General features: G+C 36.2%; 1 protein-coding gene across 1 annotated transcript in view; it reads left to right on the top strand.

Annotated features, from left to right (window-relative positions):
• The window catches only part of LOC120352237 (retinal homeobox protein Rx-A-like), a 60675-nt gene that overhangs the window by 4087 nt on the left and 35984 nt on the right, over positions 1 to 20604 (top strand). The gene's annotated exons all lie outside the window — the stretch shown is intronic.

Below are 20604 nucleotides of genomic sequence, written 5' to 3'. Positions count from 1 at the left end.
TTTGAACTATAGAAACGGATAACTGTTGCTCGATACCACGAAATTTGTTTCAAAATTTGGCAATGACTTGATACGAATGAGTCGCCTATAACTTGAAACGTGGTAGGAAATAGAAATGACATTCTCGTATTGTACTATAATATAGTATATAGTCTATACATTCAAGCCACTCTTGACTTTTGATTTAGCAGTGGTATTAGTTAGACACTATAGTGAGGTCCACGTTATAATGACAGTATTTGATCAACTTTGGTTTTGCTATCCTTGTCTATCATTCAACAATCCGGTGGTACTATCCTTTTCTAGGTCAACAACGATGTCATTATGTTTTTGGAAGTGTAGAAATATAATTAATTATTGCAGAGAATCGGCATCACTATTCTTCTATCTTTAACCACTGCCATTATAACGTGACCTCACTATATCTAGTTACACGTACATCGATCTTTGGACGTCCGATTTTTTGCCGTACTTATGAATTTTATCAGATTAAACGGACTTGACAAACATAATCTGTTTAAAAATATAAAGAAAAATGAAAATCTTAGTCCCCTTTTTGAATTATTCAATCACAACATGTTTCGGACATTGATCATGTTGTGATTAAATAATTCAAAAAGGTACTAAGATTTTTATTTTTCTTTCTATTTCTATAAAAGTCTTTTCTATACAGAAAAGAGATAAATAATCTGTTTATTCTAATAGAATTTATAAGGACGGCAAAAACTTGAACGTCCAAATATCGATTTTTGTGTAACTGGTTTATGATTGGCAATATCTCTATAGATCTAGCTAGGTTGGCTAGGTTGACAATGGATATATATTCCAGGTAGCTGGAACAGTTCAGTTTTATTGAGAAGCTTATTATACATCTTCGATCACTCTAAATATCGGGGCACCTAGCTTCGCTTATTTATTGATGAACAGAACACAATTCCCTAGAATGATCGTGTTTATATTTCACAGCTGGCTATATGGCATCTTATGAATTTCGGGGATGCGATATTTTGACTTTTCACATACTCGCTCACTCACTTTTTTACTATCCACAGCTGTTTCAGCCAAGGATGAATTATCCTTTTAATGTCGTTCATCGAGTTTTCCCAACGATGAGACCTAGTGCTATCGAATTTTATATCATAAACCTACTATGTTCCAAATTTCGTGAAAATCGTTAGATCCGTTTTCGAGATCCGTTGAACATAATAACCAGACATAAATATACAAAATACAGAAATTGCTTGCTTAATATAATAGGATTTCAGAGCGAAAATCTCCAGACACTTGTGTTTGAAGTCAGCTGCTATCAGGTGCAAACAAAACTAGTAAGTCGCGGTGTAGATTTCGGTTTTTATCGATACCACTGATCAACTGTTAATAATATAATAATAATATCGAGTGACCTGGCTGGCTCAGGTCTGGTGTCAGAGTTTTCAGGTCGCAACTGATCAATTTCAGGGCCTCTGACATGACCTAACGACTGCTTTTTAGGCAGCCGGGACCGACGGCTTAACGTGTCCATCCGAAACACGGGAGTGGCCCGAGATAAATATCTTGCCTGGGTCGGGATTTGAACCCGGGCCTCTGAATCATAAAGCCAGCATCTGATCCACTCGACTACGGCCACTCCTAAACTGTTTACGGCCACTCATTAACTGTTAATGAGAGAATGATTTGAATGTCATCGTGTTGAACGGGAATCGAGACGTAACCGTACTGTATATAACCATACTCTACAATATGTTTGTGTTAAAGTGTGTACAGACTTATGCGCCACGAACACGCGCATTTCACTTTCCATCAGCTGATGCTATGCTTATCATATGAAACAATATCGTGAAGTGAAAGTCTTCTTAGCCAATGACAGAGCTTGAAAGGTCGGCCAATCATATGACTTCATTCATACATCTTAATGCTTCATATTCAAGCTCACAGACATGATAAATGTCTGTGTAAATAAATCTCTGTGTCTGATAAACGTCTATATTGTTTGTTGAGGAGAATCATTGTCATCTTTTTTACCCCTACACTCAGACGAATAGTCTCGTAGGTATATTCCAGTAACATGGTGTGTATTTCAATGTAACCTTTGCTTTTTCATGGAATAAAGAATATTGGATTTGAATATAACACAACATTTTGAGATGAAATCTGTACAGACATTATTTGTGTTCGTAGTCAGCTTGTGTTACGAGAACGCCGCCACCGGTAGCAAAATTTGCGGTAGCGAGTCGAGATGTGCGTCAAAGACGGAAAGCGATTTGGCAGCGAAGGATTTCCGAATCTAGTTTCCCTTTTGCTCAGACAACGACGCGTGGTCTAATCAAATTTCCCGCCAAATTTGAGGCTTTGATCGCGTTTTAGTGCGCGAATTTATCCGCCAGGCTGCGCGGTTGATGCAGCTTCTCACTGTGCTGTTGAGATGCAATTAATCCCCCTAATCCGGGAGCAGCGACTTGTGAATTATTTCAGGGATCTGACAGCTATTTCTCACTCCTTCTTCTCTCCCATATCACTCTTGCTTCTCATCCTCCTCCTCAAAATCATTTCTCTACTCCTCTCCTCCTCATTCACCACTCTTCTTTTCTCATCTGCTTTCCAGGATGTTCTACTCAGAAGGATCTTCAGGAATGACTTTACTTCTTTCTTTATCATTTGCAACTCTCTTTTACTATTCTTTACTGCTCTTACGTCTCATCTACTTCTCAATCTCCTCAAAATCATTTCTGTACTCCTCTCCTCCTCATTCACCACTCTTCTTTTCTCATCTGCTTTCCAGGATGTTCTACTCAGAAGGATCTTCAGAAATGACTTTACTTCTTTCTTTCTCATTTGTAACTCTCTTTTACTATTCTTTACTGCTCTTACTTCTCATCTACTTCTCAACCTCCTCAAAATCATTTCTCTACTCCTCTCCTTCTCATTTAACACTCTTCTTTTCTCATCTGCTTTCCAGGATGTTCCTTTCTTTCTCATTTTTTACTCTCTTTTACTATTCTTTACTACTCTTACGTCTCATCGGCTTCTCAACCTCCTCAGCATCATAATTCTTTTACTTCTTTTTTTCTTATACGCTAATCTTTCTTCTCCTCTGCTTCTCATTCTAATCAAAATCATAATTTTATCACTTCTTCCTTTCTCATTTGCTACTCCTAATTCTTATCTAATTCGGAACCTCCTCAGCATCATAATTATTCTACTTCTTTCTTTCTTATACGCTAATTTTTCTTCTCCTCTGCTTCTCATTTTAATCAAAATCATAACTCTTCCACTTCTTTCTTTCTTATTTGCTACTCCTTATTCTTATCTACTTCTGAATCTCCTCAGCATCATAATTATTTTCTTTCTTTCTTTCTTTCTTATACGCTAATTTTTCTTCTCCTCTGCTTCTCATTCTAAACAACATCATAATTCTTTTACTTCTTTCTTATACGCTATTTTTTCTTCTCTTCTGCTTCTCATTCTTATCATCATCATCATATCATTATCATTCAAGGATTAGGCTCTGTACCCGCTTTTAGGTTCTGTTTTCTCATTCTTATAAACATCATAATTCTTTCACTTATTTCTTTCTTATTTGCTACTCCTAATTTTTATCCAATTCTGAACCTCCTCAGCATCATAATTATTTTACTTCCTCCTTCCTTATACGCTTATTTTTCTTCTGTTCTGCTTCTCATCCTTCTCCTTCTTTCAGCTCAATCGTTTGATTGGTTGGCAGCCTTCCATCTAAATCTGTCCATTGCTACTCTCTTCCATCGTACATACCTCATAGCACCCAGATCCTTCGTCATTTGTCTCAAATACTGTAGCCGGGGTCTGCCACGACCCCTTTGTCCATCAACTGTACCTTCCAGAATACTTGACGTGAATGCGTCGTGTCTTATTATGTGTCCAATCCGAGAATGTCGTCTGTCCCTGAGAAAAATCAGAAGAAATTTAATTCTTATCAACATCTTAATAAATTCTTCCACTTCTTTTTTTCTCATTTGCTACACCAACTTCTTATCTGCTTTGAACCTCCTCAGCATCATAATTATTTCACTTCTGGAATTCTCATTTGCTATTTTTACTTCTCATCTGCTTCCATTAATAAATAAATCCTCAGTTTAAATAATGAAATTAACGTTTTGGTAGAGAGTTAGTGGGGAGGATATTTTTAATATTCTTTCCGAAGAATGGATATTGATATGTCCAAAGCTCCGCCAATTTATGTAAATGCATAACAATTTAATTATTATCTATGGTTATTATATTACAAATTGCTTTTTCATATCATATACAGTTAAATAATTATTTTCTTAGTCTATATTATGTAAATAAATTCATCTATAATTTTGCTGTATTGTGAGCTATTGTATATAAGTGTATAAGCCAGTATATATTGTAATCTACATAAATAAAGTGCTCAATCAATCAATCAATCTCATCATCCTACTTCCTTCTCCATCGTTTTCTACTCTCCTTTTTTCATCTGCTTCTTATCCTTTTCAAAATCATCATTCTTCCACTTTTTTCTTCCATATAGCACGACATTGTAAGGTCAACCTCTATCCATAGCCTGAATATCAACCAAATTTGGGAGATTTGTATTTTTTATGAGTTTAATAATAGAAATATACTAGTAGTTCTGTAAACAGTAGACCTCGCGCAGTTATATACCACAGTCTCCTCTAATACTATCCATAAGAGTAAATTCTGTCCTCTCCTGTCGTGTCGGCAGGATATCTGTGTATAAACCACTGGCTGTTTGGGTTGTTGTATCGACAATGCTAATAATTTGATGTAAACAGCTATGCTACTATCATTAAAAGCTTACAGAGTTGAAAGCAGAGAAAAGTCGGGAGAAAATACTATGCTACTTCAAGTTATCAATTGCATGCCTCACTGCATGCAATTAATAGTCAACACAACAGCTGATTTTCACTAAGTTCCATTGAGATATTAAATTGCATTCGTCATTGCCAAAGACCTTAAAGAGATATAGACCCACAATGCCTATGCCTTCCCAATGATAGCTCTTACTTGAAATTGAAGGCCGCCATTGGGGTATTTTAGCACGAGATATTATATATATATTTGTAATACTATAGATCACAAAGGCATTGGTGGCATTGGTATGTAATAATCTTATGGGTTACCCCCTCAATGGCGGATTTCAATACCAAGTACGACACTAGCGCTGCATGTGAGTCTATGCATCTTTAAGGTCATTGCATACAATTAATAATCCACTCGACAGCTGATTTATGATGAATGATTCTATAGTCTGATTTTCACTATAATATTAGCGATGATTTCCTTTTCCTTTTATATTATCCTTAAGATGCAAAATTTCCAAAAACCTTGTAAGTTATATACGTCGACGCGCAATTAAAAAAAGAAACAATGGAAATCTATTACCACGTTTCGCCGTAAATGCAGAACATTAAAATATATAAACATAAAGAGAAATGCAAAACCGTCAACTTGAATCTTAGACTTCACTTCGCTCGGTCAATAAGTAGGCAATTTAATACATTCAATCATAGAGAAACAATAGCCTAAGTAGATATCCCTGGTATAGGGCGTTTATGTCGCAGCTTTCACTGTTATTTCAAGCCGATTATTGTCGATTTTTACTGTTTTGACCGGGTAAGTGTATGAACGGCACAATATGAGAGCCTACCAGCGTCATAAAGCTTCACGGGAAAGTACTACATGGACTATAGGCTTGAGATAACAGTAAAAGTTGAGACATAAATGTCCTATACCATGGGATATCTATTTATGCTATTGTTTCTCTATAGGTGCGTACAGATTTACGCGCCGCGAACATGAGCAATTCACTTTTAATAAGCTGATGCCAAGCTTTTTATACCTGTATCTTACCGTTTCTGTAAAAATACAGATATAGTCAGCTGATTAAAAGTGAATGTTATGTCGTTCACTCATGTCGAACATACTCATGTTCGCGGCGCGTATATCTGTACGCACCTTATGATACAATTGAACTTGATAGTGGACTCTCGAGGACTCTAGAGACACTCGTATAAACACTTAATACTATTTGTTGGAAATATTAATCATGTGATGAAACCCTGGCTACCCTGGCTATCCCCAAATCAAACCAAATCTAATCGATCGTATACATCAAGGGATATCAACCGAACAGTCGAAGCCTGCAATCTATTTCAGTATGCACGAGTTGAACTAGAAAGTCCATCAGTTCAATTATCCATATAAGTTCAACGCCAGATATCCGATTATAGCTCTCTTTGATAACATCAATCCGCTGCTCATGAAGTCTGATAAAATTATAACTTATAATTTCAGCCGACGACCTAGAGTCTACGATCAAGTTCAATCAAATCTATTAGATAAAACAAGCTCGAAGTTTGAATGGTCGCTGGAGTTTAGAGATAGTGTGACAAAAGTCCTTGTAGCAAACTTTTCGGCAGCGGACCAAGTTGAGAATCAGTCTTTTCGAGTGCAAGCGGTCCGAATGAGTTTAATCAATGACGAAACTTTATTCTGAGCTTGCAGACTGTATATAGAGTTATCAGAGATCGTTACAAGTCCCAACATCCTACTTCAATCAAATTAATTATGATAGACTGCTACAAAATGGGTATAGCCAACATGATCAAGTAGACATCATTATTTGAAATGAACAGTTCTAGTGTTTTGTTCTAGAGTGATCAATGAATGAACATATCTAATTTTATTTGAAGTAATTGATGAAATGATTCCACTGTCAAAACAAGATGAATCTGAAAGTTGAATGATAGTTTTGATAGAAATATTTATTAGGGCACCTAATATTTAAAAATCTGGTGTGGCGCACTCACACAACTTTCCTTGCCGTTATGAAGATTGATCACCTGACGCTAGTGTTCCCGCGCATCTCAAGTCTACTATTCAAATTTCTGAGCCAGCTGGTGACAGGACAATAACGCTGGAAACACACGAAGTCTGCTATCTCTTCATAGTGAATGATTTAATAGAATCAGAATCAACAGTTACCAACAATTTGCAATATTGAATAAACACATTTTCTCGAATTTCGATCTTATTTTCAATTTTAGGTGAAAATGTTACTAAAAATTAATTGTACAGATTTTCATGCTCAATCTTTTCCACTTAAATGTTATCTGAAGCCTGATAATTGGGAATCTAAAATCAAACTTTGCATAGATGAGGCAGAGCTCCTGAAATTTTCACAGATATGAGACTAGTGGCAGTTGATAGAGCTTATCAATGACTATTTCAGATATGAATTTGATCAAAATCGTTGGAGCCGTTTTCGAGAAATTCGCGAAAAACTCTGTTTTTGACAACATTTTCGTCAGTTCAGCCGCCATCTTGGATTGCATTTGATCGAAATTGTTCGTTTCGGATCCTCATATTGTGAGGACCTTACGTTCCAAATTTCAAGTCATTCTGTTTACTGGGAGATGAGATATCGTGTACACACACACACACACACACACACACACACACACACACACACACACACACAAACACACACATACAGACCAATACCCACCAAAAATCACTTTATCGGACTTAGGGGACCTTGAAACATATAGAAATTTAGAAATTGGGGTACCTTAATTTTTTTCGGAAAGCAATACTTTCCTTACCTATGGTAATAGGGCAAGGAAAGTAAAAATACAATTAGGGCGGTTTCCGAGCTCGACATTTAGCTAAGTTCTAGACTTTAAACAGCTGGAGTCAGAAAATTGGGTTTCCGAAACTGGCCAAGTCGTAGTCTTTATCCTATACTATTAAACGAGCAACTTCTGTTTATATGATTAGATGTTTGAATGTTTACATGTTTAGATGTTTATATGTTTGTATTTCACCGGATCTCGAAAACGCCTCTAACCATTCTCAAGAAATTCAGAATATAGTAGGTTTATAATATAAAGATTCGATTGCACTAGGTCTCATCCCTTAGAAAACTCGCGGAAGGATATTAAAAGGATAATTATTATTCATCCTCGGAAAAACAGATGATAATAATTATTTCGTCGTCTGTTGGTGATGGAAGTGAGTGAGCGAGTTCATGTGTGTGGGACTGTGTCAAAATTATGACTCAGCTGTTGAACTTTTGTAATCATTCAATCAGGTACTTAGTGCCGGTTGCAAAAAAGCCGGGCTATTTTCAATCCTGATTAATTCCAGTAGATCCATCTTTTTGAAATGGTCTTCTCTGATTTGGTTCACGTGAAGTTAATCAGGATTAAAATTTATCCGTCTTTTGTGCAACTGGGTCTTTGTGGGGTAAATTTTCGCATTTCTCTGGGAATTAATCTCAATTTACTGTGATTAGATAGAACATTTCATGTATGAATGTTATTATAATTTCTTCTTTCGTAATACATTTTTATGCTTTTGTACTTCAGAGCGAAACTCGGTCCCCGATATTGGTAGGCCTAATCTTTAACTTCTCATTTCTATAATTGGAATCGTTTTTCCTTGATATAATATTTTCTCTATTATTCATGTTAGTATCTAGTGGACTTTATTATGGGAATTTCTCTTTCCCCTTCCTACTCGAATACAAGTGTTTCAGTAAATAATGATGAAAAAATCATTGAAGCAGTAGAAGTTAAATTAAACGGATAATTGCTTGAATCCCAGTACAAAACCAACTCTCCACCCAACTGAAAACCACAGCACTGCAGAGGATTAGTATAATGCAGCTCCAAATAAAATCATAACTTTGAACCGAGATTAATTTTCGTTCAGCTGTGAAAACAAAGCTGCAAAATTGTTTGTGCCGTTGAATCCGAACCTCTTCTACACAGAAACTAAGTCACCTCCTCCTCCTCCTCCTTCTTCTTCTTCTTCTTCTTCTTCTTCTTCTTCTTCTTCTTCTTCTTCTTCTTCTTCTTCTTCTTCGTCTTCTTCTTCTTCTTCTTCTCTTCTTCTTCTTCTTCTTCTTCTTCTTCTTCTTCTTCTTCTTCTTCTTCTTCTTCTTCTTCTTCTTCTTCTTCTTCTTCTTCTTCTTCTTCTCTCTTCTTCTTCTTTTCTTCTTCTTCTTCGTCTTCTTCTTCTCTTCTTCTTCTTCTTCTTCTTCTTCTTCTTCTTCTTCTTCTTCTTCTTCTTCTTCTTCTTCTTCTTCTCCTCCTCCTCCTCACCCTCCTCCATCTTCTTCTTCTCCTCCTCCTCCTTTTCATCCTTCTCCTCCTTTCCTTACTTCTCATCCTCTCCTTACTTCTCCCCCTTCTCTTTCTCCACCTCCTTCCCCTTATTATTCCCCTCCTTCACCCTCTCATTCTCCTCCTTCTTCTTCACCTTCCCTCCTCTCCACTCGTTTCCTCCTCCTCCTTCCCTTTCTTTTTCTCCTCCTTTTCCTCATCCTTCTCCTCCTCGTCATCCTTCTCCTCCTCATCCACCCCTTCTCCTCCTCACTCTTCTTCTTATTCTCCTTCTCCTCGTCTCTCTTCTTCTCATTGTATTCTTTTCACTGATTCAAATTAGAAAGAAATTGTGTGTTTTTTTCATTCTTTCATTCGCTTTTTGGAAGTTTTTATTACTTTGAAAAATTAGCTTTTTTATCTTATAATCTTTGTTGTACAGTGTTTCAGTTTTACTTAGAATTGTATTGGAGGGTTAAGTGTAAGAAAGGGCCGGCTGCGCCCTAACTTCGCCCTCCTAGGTTTTTTATAAAGGCAGCTAATCAATCAATAAAAAAAAAATCAATCTCCTCCCTACTCTTCCTCTTGCTGCTCCTCCAACCTCATCCTCGTCTCTTCCTCCTCCTCCTCCTACCCTTCCTTCTCCATCTCATCACCCTCCTCCTCCACTTCATCCTCTTCCTCCTCACACTCATCTACCTCCTTCACCCACTCCTTCTCCTCGTCTCTCTTTTTCTTATTCTTCTTCTCCTCATCTATCTTCTTCTTATTCTTCTTCTCCTTCTTCTTCTCCTCCCTCTTCTCATTCTTCTCCTCCTTCTCCTTCTCATCCTCTTCCTCCTCACACTCATCTCCCTCCTCCTCCACTTCATCCTATTCCTCCTCACACTCATCTACCTCCTTCAACCACTCCTTCTCCTCGTCTCTCTTCTTCTTATTCTTCTTCTCCTTCTTCTTTTCCTTTTCTACCTCCTCTTCCTCCTTCACATCCTTCTCCTCACCTCCTCAGTTACCAATTCTGGTCAATAAATTTACTGAACATTTTTGGCAAGCCCGTCCTACTCGGCCGCATTATAAAAAACAACCTAATGCGCCTATCCCTACATAGTGTATGCCTATATATGTTCACCTATATGTTCACAGTCAGCATTTCTTATATATATATATATATATATATATATATATATATAATATATATATATATATATATATATATATATATATATAACATAAATGCTTCTCATTCTACATAAGCTGATAGTTTAAAGTGAATCTCGCCATATAGCTACGAGTCTCCCTGTAAAAGTCTCTATCTCGAGTGTGCCAAGTCTCTCTGTGATTCGAGTTATTGCTGTTAGTTGACCCTTGACCTCTGACATTGTTGCCGTCTCTCTTCCTCTTTCTCTTTCCCCGTTAATCCTCTCTCTTTTCTCGGTGGTGCTGTGCTGAAATTCGTTACGACAATAATTGTCTACATTGAAAGCATGGGTTTGATTCACACATGCCGTAAATTTAATCAATGAAATAGATTGTCTAGGTTGTCTAGATGGTCTTAATTAATGTGGCTATAGTGTGGTCCACGTTATAATGGCAGTGGATAAAGATAGGAGAATAGCGATGCCGATTCTCTGCATTAATAAAATATATTTCTACACTGTCAAAAGCATAATTAGCATCGTTGTGGACATAGAAAAGGGTAGTACCACCGGCTTTGTCGAATGATAGACAAGGATAGCAAGACCAAAGTTGATCAAATACTGTCATTATAACGTGGACCTCACTATAGGAAGGCAACCACCTAGCACCAAAACTCCACAATTTACTTCCTGTACACATCAAGATAATATAGAACTCAAAAAAAAAATTAAAATGCGCCGTTGAAAACTGGATCACAACAACTGGAAGACATAATATAGAAAACATAATTTCGAACGGTAGAAAAATTGTTACAGTGAGAATAAAAAGAAGACGTAGAAGAAGAAACAAAATGAGAAGAATATGTCCATTATAACGTGGACCTCAATAAACAATAATTATTGTCCGAAGGTGGAGAAATTGTTACAGAGAGAAGAAAAAGAAGTAGAGGAAGAAGAAAAGGAGAAGAATGTGGCCTGAACTTGCATCTGAGGTATACTGGCATGTGATTGGTCAACGTGCAACAAAATGGGCGTCTGTTAAATGACGTATCAGCGTCAGCCAATGAGAGGCCTTCCCCCTACTCCAATACTGTACTCTCTCCTGATTGGACGACAATGTATTTTTCGAAACAGCTGATAGATGGCAGTAGCTACTGGCTGATATTCAACTCAGTTAGCTTTAAACAAAATATATTTGTATTTACCCTATTGAAAAGGATTGTATCCTATTATATTAAGCGAGCAATTTCTGTATATCTGTATATTTGGTTATTTATATTTATTTGTGTCCAACAGATCTCGAAAACGGCCCCAACGATTTTCACAGAATTTGGAACATAGTAGGTTGATGATATGAAAATTCGATTGCACTAGGTCTCATCCTTGAGTAAACTCACTGAAGGATATGAAAAGGATAATAATTATTCATCCTTGGAAAAACAGATGATAATTTCGTCGTCTGTCGCTAACAGAAGATGCGTGTGCCTGTGTGAGATATCAGCTGTGTAATCAATCAGCTCACCGTATCTCGCAAGAAATCTAGAAATTTTGCTCGATCAAAAAAATCTGATTTATTGACATGACATGGTAGGCTATATCATAATATTCTAATTTAATCATCATTTTACAGTTTGAAGTAATTAGTTAGTGTTATTTTGTTATTCAATTTAATTTGTAAACAATCTAAATTATAACTTCTCTGTTTTCAAATATTTGAACTGAAAATTGGACCTGAATTCAAGTGTATGGAACATAACCAACTTTTTATAGTGTTATAGTGACCATTTATAGTGTATGAATCAAAATTCGGGGAAGAAACAGTTTTGGGCTGAGCCTGTTAGTCCTTCCCCAGTCATTTTGAAGAATTGTGTTATGTTATCAATAAATAAATAACGAGCGAAGCTCGGTGACCCGACATTAATACCATAAATTGAAGGGATATTCAAGATAAATGGGATAATGAAAAAGAAGAATAAAGAAGAAGAGAGGGAGAGAGAAGAATTCACCAAGCTTACAGAAGAATGAGAGAAGAAAGTAGAACTAGAAGAAGAAGACGACGAAGCAAGAAGAAGGAGTACAAGTCGCTGGCAGTGGAAGAAGAAGAAGAAGAAGCAGAAGAAGAAGTTGAAGAAGAAAAAGCAAATGAAGAAGATGGAGGAGAAGAAGAAGAAGAAGAAGAAAAGAAGAAGCATGAAGAACAATGGGGAGGAGAAACAAGGGAAAAGAGAAGGAGGAAAAGATGAAGATGAAAAACAAAAAATCTGGTGTGGCGCACTCACACAACTTTCCTTGCCGTTATGAAAATTTATCACCTGACGCTAGTGTTCCCGCGCATCACAAGTCTACTATTCAAAGATCCAAGCCAGCTGGTGACAGGACAATAAGGCTGGAGACACACGAAGTTTACTATCTCTTCATAGTGAATGATTTAATAGAATCAACAGTTGCCAACAGTTTGTAATTGAAATAATAACATTTTCTCGAATTTCGAGCTTATTTTCAATTTCAGGTGAAAATGTTACTGAACATCAATTGTAGAGATTTTTATGATCAATCTTTTCCACTTGGAATTATTTGTTTAAATTGTATCTGAAGCCTGATAATTGAGAATTTAAAATCAAACTTTGCACAGATGGGGCGGAGCTACTGAAATTTTTACAGATATAGGACTTGTGGCAGTTAGTAGAACTTATCAATGACTATTTTAGGTATAAATTTGATTAAAATCGTTGGAGCCGTTTTCGAGAAAATCGCGAAAAACCCTGATTTGACAACATTTTCACCATTTTATCCGCCATCTTTAATTGCATTAGATCGAAATTGTTCGTGTCGGATAGGGAAGTAAAAGAAGAGTATGGAGAGAGAAGAATGTGAAGAAGAAGAGGGAGAAGAAGAGACGAGAAATAGGTGAAGAATAAGAAACTGTGGAAGTGGTGCAGTGGTAAAATTGCGGTTAGAATGCCGCAAGAGGAAATCGAATAAAGTACCATCACGGCTGTTGAATAAAGCCGATATTTCCTTTAATAAGTGGAGAGGGTTTGCGCGTACTTTGTGCGTAATTTCAAATTAGAATAGATGAGACGGCAACCACCCAAAAGGAGAGGCTTTTAAAAGGCACCCAACGCCACGCCTCTAATAGCGTTATCAATTTATCGACAAGAACGTTTTCATATCTTTTCCACTACTACCTAGCTTGCTCTTTCTCTGTCCTTCTCACTCTCACTCTGCTTTCTCTTTCTCTCTCTGCTCTCTCTCACTCACACTCTTAAGCTCTCTCACTCTATTTCTCTCTCAACTTACTCACTCTATCTCGCTCTCTGATTTGGTAGAGAGTTAGTGGGGAGGATATTTTTAATATTCTTTCCGAAGAATGGACATTGATATGTACAAAGCTCCGCCAATTTATGTAGATGCATAACAATATCATTATCTATAGTTATTATATTACAAATTGCTTTTTCATATCATATACAGTTCAATAATTATTTTTTGGTCTATATTATTTAAATTCATCTATAATTTTGCTGTATTGTAAGCCATAAGTGTAAAATCATTATAAATATTGTAATCTACATAAATAAAGTACTCAATCGATCAATCAATCTCTAGCACAGGGTTCTTTGGCGAGTTTTCTTATCTCGCGAGATTTATCTCGACTTGTGACGAATTTTGAAATCATCAACTTTTCGACAATTAGCACATATTGACTCTTTCAGGCTGTCACCATGAGTGAGAAAATGAATAGTGTTGATATGTTTGCTACGCTGAGTGACGGAGGTTCAAAGTTATTAGTGTTTGAAGGTTTCAAGTATTCAAAAAAAATATCTTTATCTACCACTCACATTGTCTTTGTCATTAAAACAAAATTCAGAAATGGAAAGTCAAAACATTAGAATGAATGATTGGGACTATGTGTTTGCTGGAACCAATTTGACAGAGATCAATCATTCGAATGGATGATTGTTCGTACAATCATGGTCTAGCCCAATCTTTCAATATCAATTAGAATGGAATTATAGGATAGAAATATGTATCTCATTAACTTGGCTAATATGTTGTCATAATACAGTAGTGTTTTGCTTGAAGCATCCCTAGGATACTGGAGTGAATTTGAATTTCGCTCCTTCAGTCGGGGAACGTAATGTCGGCTGCTAGTGAGAGCAAAGTGACATCACTCGTGATGACGTCACGGACGTTCACTTTGTTACGTACAATCTGTGAGTGCCCAAACACATTATGACATTCTGGGCGCAATCTGCAGATTCCCCGATACTTGACCGTTAAAAAGAAAGAGAAAGTTTAAGAGGAAGAGTACATCAAGAATAAAACAGAGAGACACAAAACACATTTTTCTGTAGTAGTTGATGATGAGAGAGACAGCTGTACATCCCTGTTGGAAAAGCTTACATCTCAGGTTATCAATTCTACTCACGTTTCAAAGCCAGAGCGAAACAGAACACAACTCTGTGAAGCTGACAACAACGTTCTGCTTGCTTTTGTGGGGCCGAGTTGTGCCTTAAAGGGATTACAACTCTGTTTTCGCCAATTTCCTCAAAATAAATATCTAGTATTTTTCAGGTGAATCTTTTCTGTTATCCTGTATCCTCAACAAAATAAATAAATATCTAGTATTTTTCAGGTGAAATCCATTTCTCTTATCCTGTATCTTGGTACACGTTTTATGTAATTCATGTCTATCGTGAATTATTGTTAAGAGATCACAAGAGAACTTCTGCAAATCCTTGCAATCAAACTACTCCAAGTCAATGTAACTGAATAAAACTAATTGACTGAACGAAGTGAGGTCTAAGATTCAAGTCGACGGTTTGGCATTTCTCTTAATGTTAAAATGTTTAAATGTTTATATGTTTATATATTTATATGTTGTGCATTTACGGCGAAACGCGGTAATAGATTTTCATGAAATTTGACAGGTATGTTCCTTTTTAAATTGCGCGTCGACGTATATATACAAGGTTTCTGGAAATTTTGCATTTCAAGGATAATATAAAAGGAAAAAGGAGCCTCCTTCATATGCCAGTATTAGAGTAAAAATCAGACTATAGAATATATTATTCATCATAAATCAGCTGACAAGTGATTACACAGATGTGTGGAGAAGCCAGTCTATTACTGTATTTGTATAAGGTCTATAGTTTCAATCAAAGACATTAAAGAGGTATGCATCTTTAAGCTGGGTTTACACCAAAGTTATTAACAAAATGGTTATACATCAATCCTTATAGATTCTATTAGATTGAACAGAAGTTGACAAACACATATGTTCATCATGTGTATGATAAGTTATGTTCAATCTAATATAATCTAAAGGATTAAGTTATTAACATTTTTTAAATAAATTTGGTCTAATCGCAGCTTTAAGGTCTTTGGTTTCAATATTTTGTTTCGCAGTCATGCGTGCCCATCAGTATCAATATTCTCACATTCGAAAAAAAAAATTTAATAGGTAAATAAAAATAAACAAATGAACTAAATAATGCTGTAGAAATTATAATATTTTTTATTCTAGAAAATTAATTTTCATCAGATAGAAAGATTATCACGGAACTGGATGAATTATAAAATGGAATACAAATTCAAACGTGAACTGAGTTTGTTAACATTTACAACAGTTGACATCTGGTACTTGTGGATGAGAATACTGCGTGAGGTCTACTGTTCACAGAACTACTAGTATATACAATAAATGAACTACTTCAGTTGGGGAGTAAAAGACATGGGGGTGTACACGATTTATTTTTGAAACTGTCCTGACTCTTAAGGTGCGTACAGATATACGCGCCGCGAACATGAACAATTCACTTTTAATCAGCTGACTATATCTGTTTTTTTACAGAAACGATATAAGATATAGATATTAAAAGCTTGGCATCAGCTGATTAAAAGTGAATTGCTCATGTTCGCGGCGCGTAAATCTGTACGCACCTTTAGAAACTCACGTATGTCAACCATTAAGCCTGAAACTATTCATCTATTTATTCACATCAGTATAAAAATAACAGTTTATAGAGACTTACAGCTTCTTCAGTGTTGTTTTCAATCACGAACTGCTTATTAATAAATCACTTTTTGCTATTAGAAAAAACGACTAGTAGTCAGGTTTTTGACAATAAATGAATTTAATCATTCACTGTGACAACCAGATCTTTCGGCAGGTCCGCCATCTTCTTGGTTGTCAAGAAGAGCCAAAACTTTGTCAGCCAAAGGTTGTCAAGCTTTATGTCAAAACAATTGAAAATCAATAAGAAACTGAATCAATAAGGAAGAAAGGGAAGAGAAAAATAACAATAAAATAGCTAATTTAAGACAATCAATCCCTCCAATTTTCAAATTGAATAAGCTGCAGAAAAAGCTAACACACTTCTATGAACAACAAAATCGCATTGGAAGCTGCTAGATAATCTTATTTCTTCGACCCACTCAGTATCTTGGGAAATGCTCGTTTTCTTTGACAGATGTATTCCATCAGTCGTGCTTGCGGTGCCACACGCAATATAACCTCGGAAAATGGAAAACTGAGAGGAGAATGTGAGGAGAGGAAGAAAACATTGAGAAGAAGTGAGACTCAGTGATGGGAAAAGAAAGAAATTGCTTCATGTAACCAACTTTGATTTCTGGTTGCTACGACTTGAGCATGGGAACGGTTTCTCATAAGTAAACAAGATGCTGTTGAACGAATAACAACGAGATACAGTATAATGGAAAACTCAGGAATAATATACTGCCAAATGTTTTCTTTCCAAACTAGTCCACTAAGAAACTACGGTATGTGATATAATAAGTAATATAATTGAGAATGATTGCAGTAGATATGTGATGTAATAGGAATTAATATATTAAAAATCTGGTGTGGCGCACTCACACAACTTTCCTTGCCGTTATGAAAATTGATCACCTGACGCTAGTGTTCCCGCGCATCTCAAGTCTACTATTCAAAGATTTGAGTCAGCTGGTAACAGGGCAATAACGCTGGAGATACACATGAGGTCTGCTATCTCTTCATAGTGAATGATTTAATAGAATCAACAATGATTTGCAATTGAATAATCACATTTTCTCGAATTTAAAGCTTATTTTCAATTTTAGGTGAAAATGTTACTGAACATTAATTGTAGAGATTTTCATGCTCAATCTATTCCACTTGATTTTTTTTGTTTCAATTGTATCTGAAGCCTGATAATTGTGGAATCTATCTGCATTGATGGGGCGAAGCTCCTGAAATTTCTACAGATATGGGACTTGTGGCAGTTGATAGAGCTTATCGATGACTATTTTAGGTATGAATTTAATCAAAATCGTTGGAGCCGTTTCCGAGAAAATCACGAAAAACCCTGTTTTTGACAACATCTTCGCCATTTTAGCCGCCATCTTGAATTGCATTTGATCGAAATTGTTCGTGTCGGATCCTTATAGTGAAAGGACCTTAAGTTCCAAATTTCAAGTCATTCCGTTAATTAGGAGATGAGATATCGTGTACACAGACGCACATACACTCACACACACACACACACACACACACACACCACACACACACACACACACACCACACACACACACACACACACACACACACACACACACCACACACACACACACCACACACACACACACACAACACACACACACACATACAGACCAATACCCAAAAACCAGTTTTTTGGACTCAAGGGACCTTGAAACGTATAGAAATTTAGGAATTGGGGTACCTTAATTTTTTTCGGAAAGCAATACTTTCCTTACCTATGGTAATAGGGCAAGGAAAGTAAAAATGATTGCAGTATCATATTAAAGCATGCTTCTTGGTCAATTTTGTATAACTAAATGAAGACGACTTGATATTGTCATAACTACTGGCCTATCAAAACAAATTGATTCAACTTTCTCAGTGCTTTCTAAAGAGTGGGAAACAAAACTTTTATTGAAAACAAGGACTTTCTCAAGTTGACGACAAAATGTTCCTGTGCTTTTCAAGAAATTCCCAACAAATTGTCGCTTGCAATTTACTGAAAATTCAGTTGACAACTCTGGTGTAAACGCTGCTTCAAGTCCGTATGCACCGCCTCGGTTTGAACGAAGATAAATCGACTGTTAGTTTAAACCCGGAATGAAACACATTATAGTAGCCTGAATGCGTTCATGAATGCTTCAAATGATCGTAGATTAGCGTCAAACATAGCTCCGTGAACTATGCCGTTAAACATTGATGGTACATACGACCCAGTCACCATAAATAGAATTTTACTCACCTCACGTTAGTAAAAATTTAGGAATTTGAGTATTTTACAAAATAGTCGAATGATATGAAGACTAAAAGATCGATTTCACTTTGAGGAAAAATAGAATTTGAATTAATATTGTCTCCTATAACAAGAATCATGTAAAATTAATTAAAAGAGAGTGTTGAGAGAGAAAGAAGAGAATAACAAAAGATGAGAGGGTGAGGATAATGAAACAGGATTCTACCATAGAGTACGCATACAGGAAAGCGTATATGCTTTCTCTATAATAATTATATTCTTCAATTAGTACTTGAAAGTCCCAACTCCACCTGATAAAGAATTTATTCATTCCATTTCATATCCTTTATTGATGAGAGAGAAGCAGAGAAACTGCTAAAGAATGACAATCGTGGGAAGAAGAGAAATGAAGAGACTGGAAAGGCGAGGTAGAGCAACAGAAAACAAAATCGAAAGAGGCGAGAGAACGATATAATGAAAGAGAACAGCGACAACGTTCGCGCATACATGTGTTAATTACATTTGCCACTCATACAAATACATTAGTGAGTTTTGTGACGCACAACCGCTATCATCCGTGAGTAGCCGGTTATGAGTTATGAGGAAAAGGGATGAGTGTTAATTTCCGACAATCCATTCTTCTCATCGGCATATGGTGGGTGTGTGGACGTGGATAATAATTACTGTACCATACTGACGATGCTCCTGCTGCTAATGATGATGATGATGATGATGATGATGATGTTGATGATGATGATGATGAGATGTTGATGCTGTTGATGATGAGGATGATGACGATGATGATGATGTTGATGATATGTTGATGATGATGAGGATGATGATGCTGTTTGATGCTGTTGATGATGATGATGATGATTATTATTATTATGATGTTTTATGATGATGATGATGGATTATGGTGCTCATAATGATGATTATGGATGATAGTTGTTGACGATTTTCAGTGTTGTTGTGGTAAATATCCGTTTTGAATTGAACTGACTTGATATTGTCAAACCACTGGTTCATTTAAGACAACTTGAGATACTGGTTTCGGTTGTTACACCATTATCAATCTCTAGTAAACTAAAAGCTTAGAATAGAAAATATAGCAGCAGAAAATATTGTTTGGGTGAAACTTTACGATTGGCCATTAGCTGTCGACCAATAGAGGTTGAGCTCTACTGCCATTGGCCGAGACAAGACACGCAAGGTATTCCAAATATGGGCAAGAGAGCCTTTAGGCTGGGCGCACACTGGTCAGTCAAGACAAGACTAGTCACGTTTAGTCACAATACTTCACATAGCTGCTTATGGAGACATGTTTAATTGTAATGACTACACCCGTTAAAGAGAAACTTAGTAACTAACAAAGTCAAATAGATAATATGAGAAAGAATGTATTTTTTGAAAACCAGTAAACACCAAAATTATGACGATGCTTCCACTGCTGATGATATAATGATGATTAGGATGTCGTTGATATTTAAGTTTTTCAAGAAAATGGTGTAGATTGTGTGATGATAATAATAATAATAATCAATCGTTTTATTCAAATCAACACAATACAATATACATAAAAGAAATCAAAACACAATAAAATCACAATCAAAAATAAATTTCTAATAAAATACAAAAACAGGCTTCATGGCGGGGTGTAATGAAAAGAAAGTAAGGAGGAAAAATACGTAGCCAACTATGGTTTCCCATGTAATAGGCAGGTAGAGGGTATAGAAGTAAGGAATGAAGGGTGGAGAGGAGAAGAAAAGGGAAGTATTGGAGGAAAAAAAAGAAAGAAAAATGTGATATGAATATAAAGAATAATGATAATGATGATGCTGTCAACAGATGATTAATATAATGATTATGAAGATAATTTTATGATGATGATCATGGCGATGAAATTGATGTTGATATTACAATTTTTCAATTGCAAGGTGTGGGTGGTTAGGTGCGGGAATGGACAGAATACGATTTTGATGATGCTTCCATCTGATGATTATGAATATTACGATGATGATGTTGATGATACTCCTGCTTCTGATGTTGCTGATGCCGATGATGATGATGATGAATATAATT

This window comes from Nilaparvata lugens, chromosome 7, assembly GCF_014356525.2.
Source record: "Nilaparvata lugens isolate BPH chromosome 7, ASM1435652v1, whole genome shotgun sequence".
Lineage (NCBI taxonomy): Eukaryota > Metazoa > Arthropoda > Insecta > Hemiptera > Delphacidae > Nilaparvata > Nilaparvata lugens.
This window is presented reverse-complemented; position numbering and strand designations above follow the sequence as displayed.